The sequence below is a fragment of the Danio rerio genome, chromosome 19, assembly GCF_049306965.1.
Source record: "Danio rerio strain Tuebingen ecotype United States chromosome 19, GRCz12tu, whole genome shotgun sequence".
Classification (NCBI taxonomy): Eukaryota; Metazoa; Chordata; class Actinopteri; order Cypriniformes; family Danionidae; genus Danio; species Danio rerio.
Window position 1 is genome coordinate 31231311 of NC_133194.1, and position 7013 is coordinate 31238323.

Below are 7013 nucleotides of genomic sequence, written 5' to 3' on the forward strand. Positions count from 1 at the left end.
TAGTGGTATATGCTGTTGTTAGGCTGCGACAATGCAAAAATAGACATTCTTAGTGTCGCCATCGCAGATGGTTTGGACAAAAACTATTTTTTAACATAAAAAAAAAAACTTTTATCGCATGTTGCATTGCTGTATCACGCATAGTCAACGCACAGTATTAGTGTGAAAAGAAACAAACGTTGTTGGCATCATAGTGCCTTGTAGCATTCGTTATACCTAGAAACTGTGTTTCTAGCGTGTGTTGAAGAATGTTTTTGCAGTTTCACAAACATGTAGGCTTGAAGCAGGACTTTCCAATGAGGCTATGCCGGACCTATCAAAGTGTTTAGAAAGAATAATAATAATCATCACCATCATTTGAGATGCTTTGAGATGAAGGGATATGAGATACATGTTTAGAGAAAATGACAGTAGTTTTGATCTCGGATGCCTGTTAATCTGACACAGAACAAAATTACATCATCACTTTAAAGTGAACATTATCATGATATTCTTTTCTTTTTGTGACTGCATGAAACTATAGAAATAAAGAAGAAAATAAATAAATAAATATAGGTCAGGGCTTGTTTTTGTGCAAAATGGATTGATTGGATATTGTTAATAAGCTATCGGTCAGTCTCATGGACATGTAAAAGGGATAGTTGACCTAAAAATGACAAGTCTTCAGTTATTCACCCCTGACAACCAATTTGAGAATTTAGTTTATGAACATATACAAGAATTTGTGAAATAGGTAAACATTGACATCCATATTTGTTTTCCTATTATGGATGTCAATGGTTACCGGTTTCCAGTGTTGAATAAGTTTCTTTAAAAAAGTAATAAATTACAAATTACTGATTACTGCTGGAAAGTGTAATCTGATTACATTACAAATTACTTCATGTAAAAAGTAATCAGATTACTAATTACTTTACTGAAAAGTTACTTTTAAAACATATAAAATATACCTATAAAAATACAAAATACTGCAGCTCTTTCAGTAATTTAATATTCACTGAAAAACATTACAATGGGTTGATCACAGCAGCTTGACATATTCAAAATACTTAAAGAGTCTGCCAAAACTTAAATTTCTCTCATCATTCACTTGTTCCAAACCTCTTTGTCTTTTTTAACACAAAAGAAGAAAACTGAATACCTGTAACCATTGACAGTCATAGTATGAAAAAAACACTGCAGTGTTTGGGTGTTTTGTGTTTGTCTGAGGTAATTAGTCTACCTAAATGTGTATATTCCAAAGTATGAAGCTAATCGGTCAGTTCTTGTCGCGGGACTAACGTTTTCAACTGGTGTGCCTGGGAAATGCACAAAAGATGCGATATATGAACGGCCCCATAATCAGCTACGCTTCTCTTCACACTCAGAAGCAACCTTCACTCCATATCCTGCAGAAAAATTAAATTTACCCAATTAGGCCGCTGAGTTGGGCCGCTGTGTTTCTGGGCGCCGTTGTCCTCCTTGGTGACGAGTTTTGTCGTAGAATGCTTTCTGTTCAAGTGCTTGAATAAGTTGCTGGTCGATTTAAAAGCAGTTGAAAGTTCTTTAGAGACTGGACATAAACTGCATTTCACAGCAAAATTTTTGTTTTTACGCTCAATGAAATCAAAGTAATGTCTGTATTTCACCTAAAGAAGCAACCACTTTCGACAGCAACCATTTCAGCTCGCATTCTCCAGCAGTTTAAAAGCGCATGCTTATTAACAGACGTTGCAGCAGAAAACGTCATTTAAAAGCTGTTTTTTCTTCCAAAAACTATTTGTAACTTAAGTAATGCAATTACATTGATTATAGTAACTGTTATCAATTTACACAAATTTAAAATATAATTCGTTAAATTACTGCATTCCTCAAAAATGTAATTAGAATACTGTAACGCGTTACTGTGGAACGTGTCACACTAAACTCTCCCGGTTTCCAACATTTTTCCAAAAATCTTCTTCAAAATATCTCCTTCACTCAAGCTGGTTTGGAACATGTGAAGAGTAAATGGTGACGCATTTTTCATTTTTGTGTGAACTATTCCTTTAATGCACTTAATTGTATCTTTAAAATGAATTCCTCAACCGATTGCAGTCTATTTCTGTAGATTCCTGTGAATATACATTACAATTTTCAATGTGTTAACTGCATAGATTGCAGTTGCCATTAACGTGTCACTGATAATGTTTTCTAAGCGACTGCCGTCTGCTCCGATCCATATGTGGGTCAGTGACATGTGAACTGCGAAATCTCGGAGGCCACATTCTGTCGAATTACCACCCTAAAGATCACATGTAATCATATGCTGCCATCCAAACCAGGGACAAACATTTTCCAATGCAATGTAGCGCAAAAAACACATTTGCTAAATTGTTTGAGGCTGACAATTTCCAGTATGCAGCTCATTTGCATATTTATATCTAAAAGCACAGTGCGTTGTTTATATTAATGCATGTTGTAGTTTTTTTTTTTTTTTTTTGCCTGGTCGTGCTGTTCCTATCAGTTTAGTGTCTTTTGAATGCATAAATAAGCAGGAGTATTGCACTGACTGGCTTTGTTATTGTCTTCATTACACACTGACAGTAAGCAAATGTGTGGAATGCACTTCAGGGCGCTTTTCATGCCTTCATTATGGCTGTGTAATATTCAGCCGAGCTTATGTCCATTTTTAAAGCTGGCATGGGGTGCCGTGTGTGCCTGTGTGTTTTGCTGCGGTCACTGGGCTTGTTATTTCCCCAGAGCTTCTTGCCTTTTATAACCACCTGAAGCTAACTCGCCACAATATATGAATCAAAATTGAATTACACATGTACACGGACTGTTTTTATTAAAAATCAGGACTTGTAACACTGTTGCAAATCAAGTTCGCATGGTTACTGTAGTCATTAAGCGTGATAATTACACAGCTCTCCTGAGGACCTGATTCTGATTGGGCAATTGTGTGGTATATTTTTGCATAATAACCATTAAATTACATTAATACATAGATGTGCAGGTTTCATATCTTTTAGCATGTATTGGTGCTTTCTTCTCATATATAAACATAATTGACCAAGAAAATAGTTCCTTTATTCTGTGTAATAAGCCCTCTTCCTTACCTCAAGGATTTTCTACAGATGCTAATATTACATTAGCCTTTACAAGTAAGGTTTACACACACACACACACACACACACACACACACACACACACACACACACACACACACACACACACACACACACACATATATATATATATATATATATATATATATATATATATATATATATATATATATATATATATATATATATATATATATATATATATATATTTTTTATATATATATATATATATATATATATATATATATATATATTTTTTTTTTATTTATATTTTATATTTGTATATTTATTATTATTATTTATTTATTTTTTAATTTATTTTATTTTATTTTTTTTAAGGGTTGAGCTACTTTAGATTTTTGAAAGCTGACTTTTATGTTATCAAAGTCAAGTCAATGCCAAATAGTCCCTGGTGACGTCATCAACAAAACACAAGATGTAAATGTTTTGCAACATCCCACAATTTGCGATTTATTTGCTGGAAATATATACACTTGCTGTTTGAGAGCACATATCATGTTTTTTAAAACAATGCAACATTGTCAATGACTAATTTTAGTGCAAAACAAATGTATTTGTTAACACTTTCATTTTGTTAATAATGCAAATTTAGTGCTGGCTAATTTTACTGCTAAACAAATGCAGTGAACATGGTCAGCATCTACAATTCGCAGAGGACAAAACCCAATCACATTACCTTTCCCCTTTTGAGTAAATGTGATTGGCTATCATCTGCTCCAGGGTATTTGAATGGAACTACCATCTGTTTTACGATTTAAAGTTCACTCAAAGTTCATGTGAATCTTTGACAATGACATAAGAAAACATTTGAAAAATTACTTTAAATAATCCGAGGGCAGTTTCATTCTGTGAACCTACCTTTGTGTGTAAAGGCTGTCATGTAGTTCAGGTCAAAACACATGATCTGTGCAGCATGAATAGTCGACGTCAATCAAAAAATATACCCCTAATATATACAGTTGAATTCAGAATTATTAGCCCCTGAATTATTAGCCTCCTTAATATCTGTTTAACGGAGAGAAGATTGTTCAACACATTTCTAAACATAGTTTTAATATCTCACTTTTACCAACTGAGTTATTTTATGTTTGCCATGATGACAGTAAATAATATTTCACTAGATATTTTTCAAGACATTCTAAAAAGATTAAAGTGACATTAGAGGCTTAACTAGGTTATATATATATATATATATATATATATATATATATATATATATATATATATATATATATATATATATATATATATATATATATATATATATATATATATATATATATTGCTTAACGGGCTAGTAATATTGACATTAAAACGGTTTGAAACAAAACAAACAAAAAAATGCTTTTATTTCAGCCAAAATAAAAACAAATATGACTTTCTTCACATGAAAAAAAAATATTATTGGAACTATTGTGAAAAATCCCTTGCTCTGTTAAACATCATTTGGGAAATACTTGAAAATGGAAAAAAAGATTCTACACTATTCTATTTTTGTTAATATTTATTTATTTATTTCTGATTTCAGAAATGTTTGCCATTTTAATAAACTTTTAAAGTTTAGCTTAATTTTAGTTAATATAAAAAAATCTACATTTATTTAACAATGAAAACATTGGCAACATATCATAATGAGTCATAGAAAGTAAATTACTACTACTAATTCTAGTAATAATAATAGTAATAATCACAATATCCCATAAAACTAAACCAAAATCTTGTTATCGGTAATCAGTTTTTTTTAAAAATATTATTTAATTACTAATGCCTACATTTCAAAACATCAGAATGCTTTTTTATCTATCCACACTTTCCCTACTGATAACATTGCCATCGTTTGATTTTCTTGTTTAAAATGTCACATGTTGATTCAATTGTTAACCTGCCATTTTTTCAACCTGTTTTTTCCACTAATGCACTGACAAAACAAAACAAATTACTTTAGGAATTATTAGCAAACAACATTTAGATTACTAGCCTATTTATATCCAACAAAGCATATCTGATGATCTCCAGTTTCCAGTAAGTCATGGAAAGCAAAACTAATCCTACAACTATTGATTGTTCTAAACTCGGCTCCGTTTGTCATCAGTTCCAAATGATAACAAACGATAACCCCTCTACTTCACAATCCACAATCTTTATTGCCATTTTGGGGCAACTTAGATCTGCTTCTAATGACCTGCTGACTGCACATTTTCCCTAACATATCAAAAGCAGATGCAGATGAAAGTAAAAAAAAAACTCAGTTCTCTATTACAGCTGACTATAAACTCCTTCCCAGTCGACTCCCAGAAATGTTGTTTATATAAATAGATAAGTTGATACAGCTCAACACAGCACGCCCGCATAAACACGATTCGGTTTTTCTCCAGAATAGCTCTCAGCAGAGGCTGTTTGGCATTCCTTCGAACGCTTTATGATCCAGTACGAGGCATTAGGGCCTGAGATCTGAGCAGTGTTTCCTATGAGGATCCTTTGGCTGTACTGTGCAATCTGCCGCTCACCGCTGACAGCAGTCCATACACACATACACACACACCAGCATCATTACCCATTCCCACTGAAGCCAGGCTCTGCTGTGTTTGTGTTTGTGTGTTTACAGTAAACGGTGGGATAAAAGACGGGCTGAAGTGAGTTGGTCAGACGGGCCTTGCCAAACCCACAGGCTGTTTCTGCCGCTCTGCTACCGCTGCGCTGTTTTTGATGTGAGCCACAGTGCAGATGCAGTGTTTTTTGGGCGATCACCAATAAGCTACCGTACTGGAGGAGATGCTGGTAAAGTACGGGAGACCTTTCAAGGTTAGTGCTGAATCCCAAGGGCGCAACGATGCAGCTGTTCTCCTAGCACAGTGTCAGTTTGTAGGGCCGTGTGGCATCTGTGCCTGTTTGCTCTACGCCAAAAGCGGTTCAACAGAAGATGCCCTTGTGGGAAAGGAAGTGGGCTTGATTGTGATGAACTTGAATTTTGAAAAGTGTATTGTAGGTAGAAACTGTAATACAAAAGCCACTTGAGTGTACTTAAAGAGAGTACATGATTAGTTTTTTAAAAAATATGTTCTTCAGATTATTTGTTTTGGAAGAAAACATTCTAGATTTTTCTACACTTAAAGCAAGTGAACAGGGCTCTACGTATGTACGCCATTTTGGACAATTCATAATCATAATCTATTTTTACTGTACCCAGCCTTAAAGTAATCTTTAAGACCCATACCTTCAAATAAGAAGGTCTTCTCTATTAAAATGATGAAATAATATACAATATATTTTCATATCTACAAACACTTGGATATTTTCATTGTTTCATTCTATACCTGTCTGATGATGTTTCTTCCAAATTTCAGATGACAGCCGTAAAACAAAAACACATTTTCATTTTTTGTCATTAAAAATCATGGTTATATCACCAAATATTAATTTTCAAACTCTACTGTAGTTAAAACAATAGTCTCAAAATGAACATACACTTACCGGCCACTTTATTAGGTACACCTTACTAGCACCAGGTTGGACCTACTTTTGCTTTCAGGACTGCCTCAATCCTTTGTGGCATAGATTTAACAAGATAATGGAAAATTCCTCAGATATTTTGGTTCATATTGTGATGACAGCATCACTTCAGATTTGTCGGCTCCACATCCATGATGCAAATCTCCCATTCCAGCACATCCCAAAGGTGGTCTATTGGATTGAATTCTGGAGATTGTGGGGGCCATTTGAGTACCGTGAACCTATGTCATGTTCAAGAAACCAGTCTGAGACGATCCACGCTTTATGACATGTTATTAGAAGATATACTATGGTCATAAAGGGATGGACATGGTCAGCAACAACACTCTAGGTGGGTAGGCTGTGGCGTTGACACTATGCTCAATTGGTACTAATGAGCCCAAAGTGTACCAA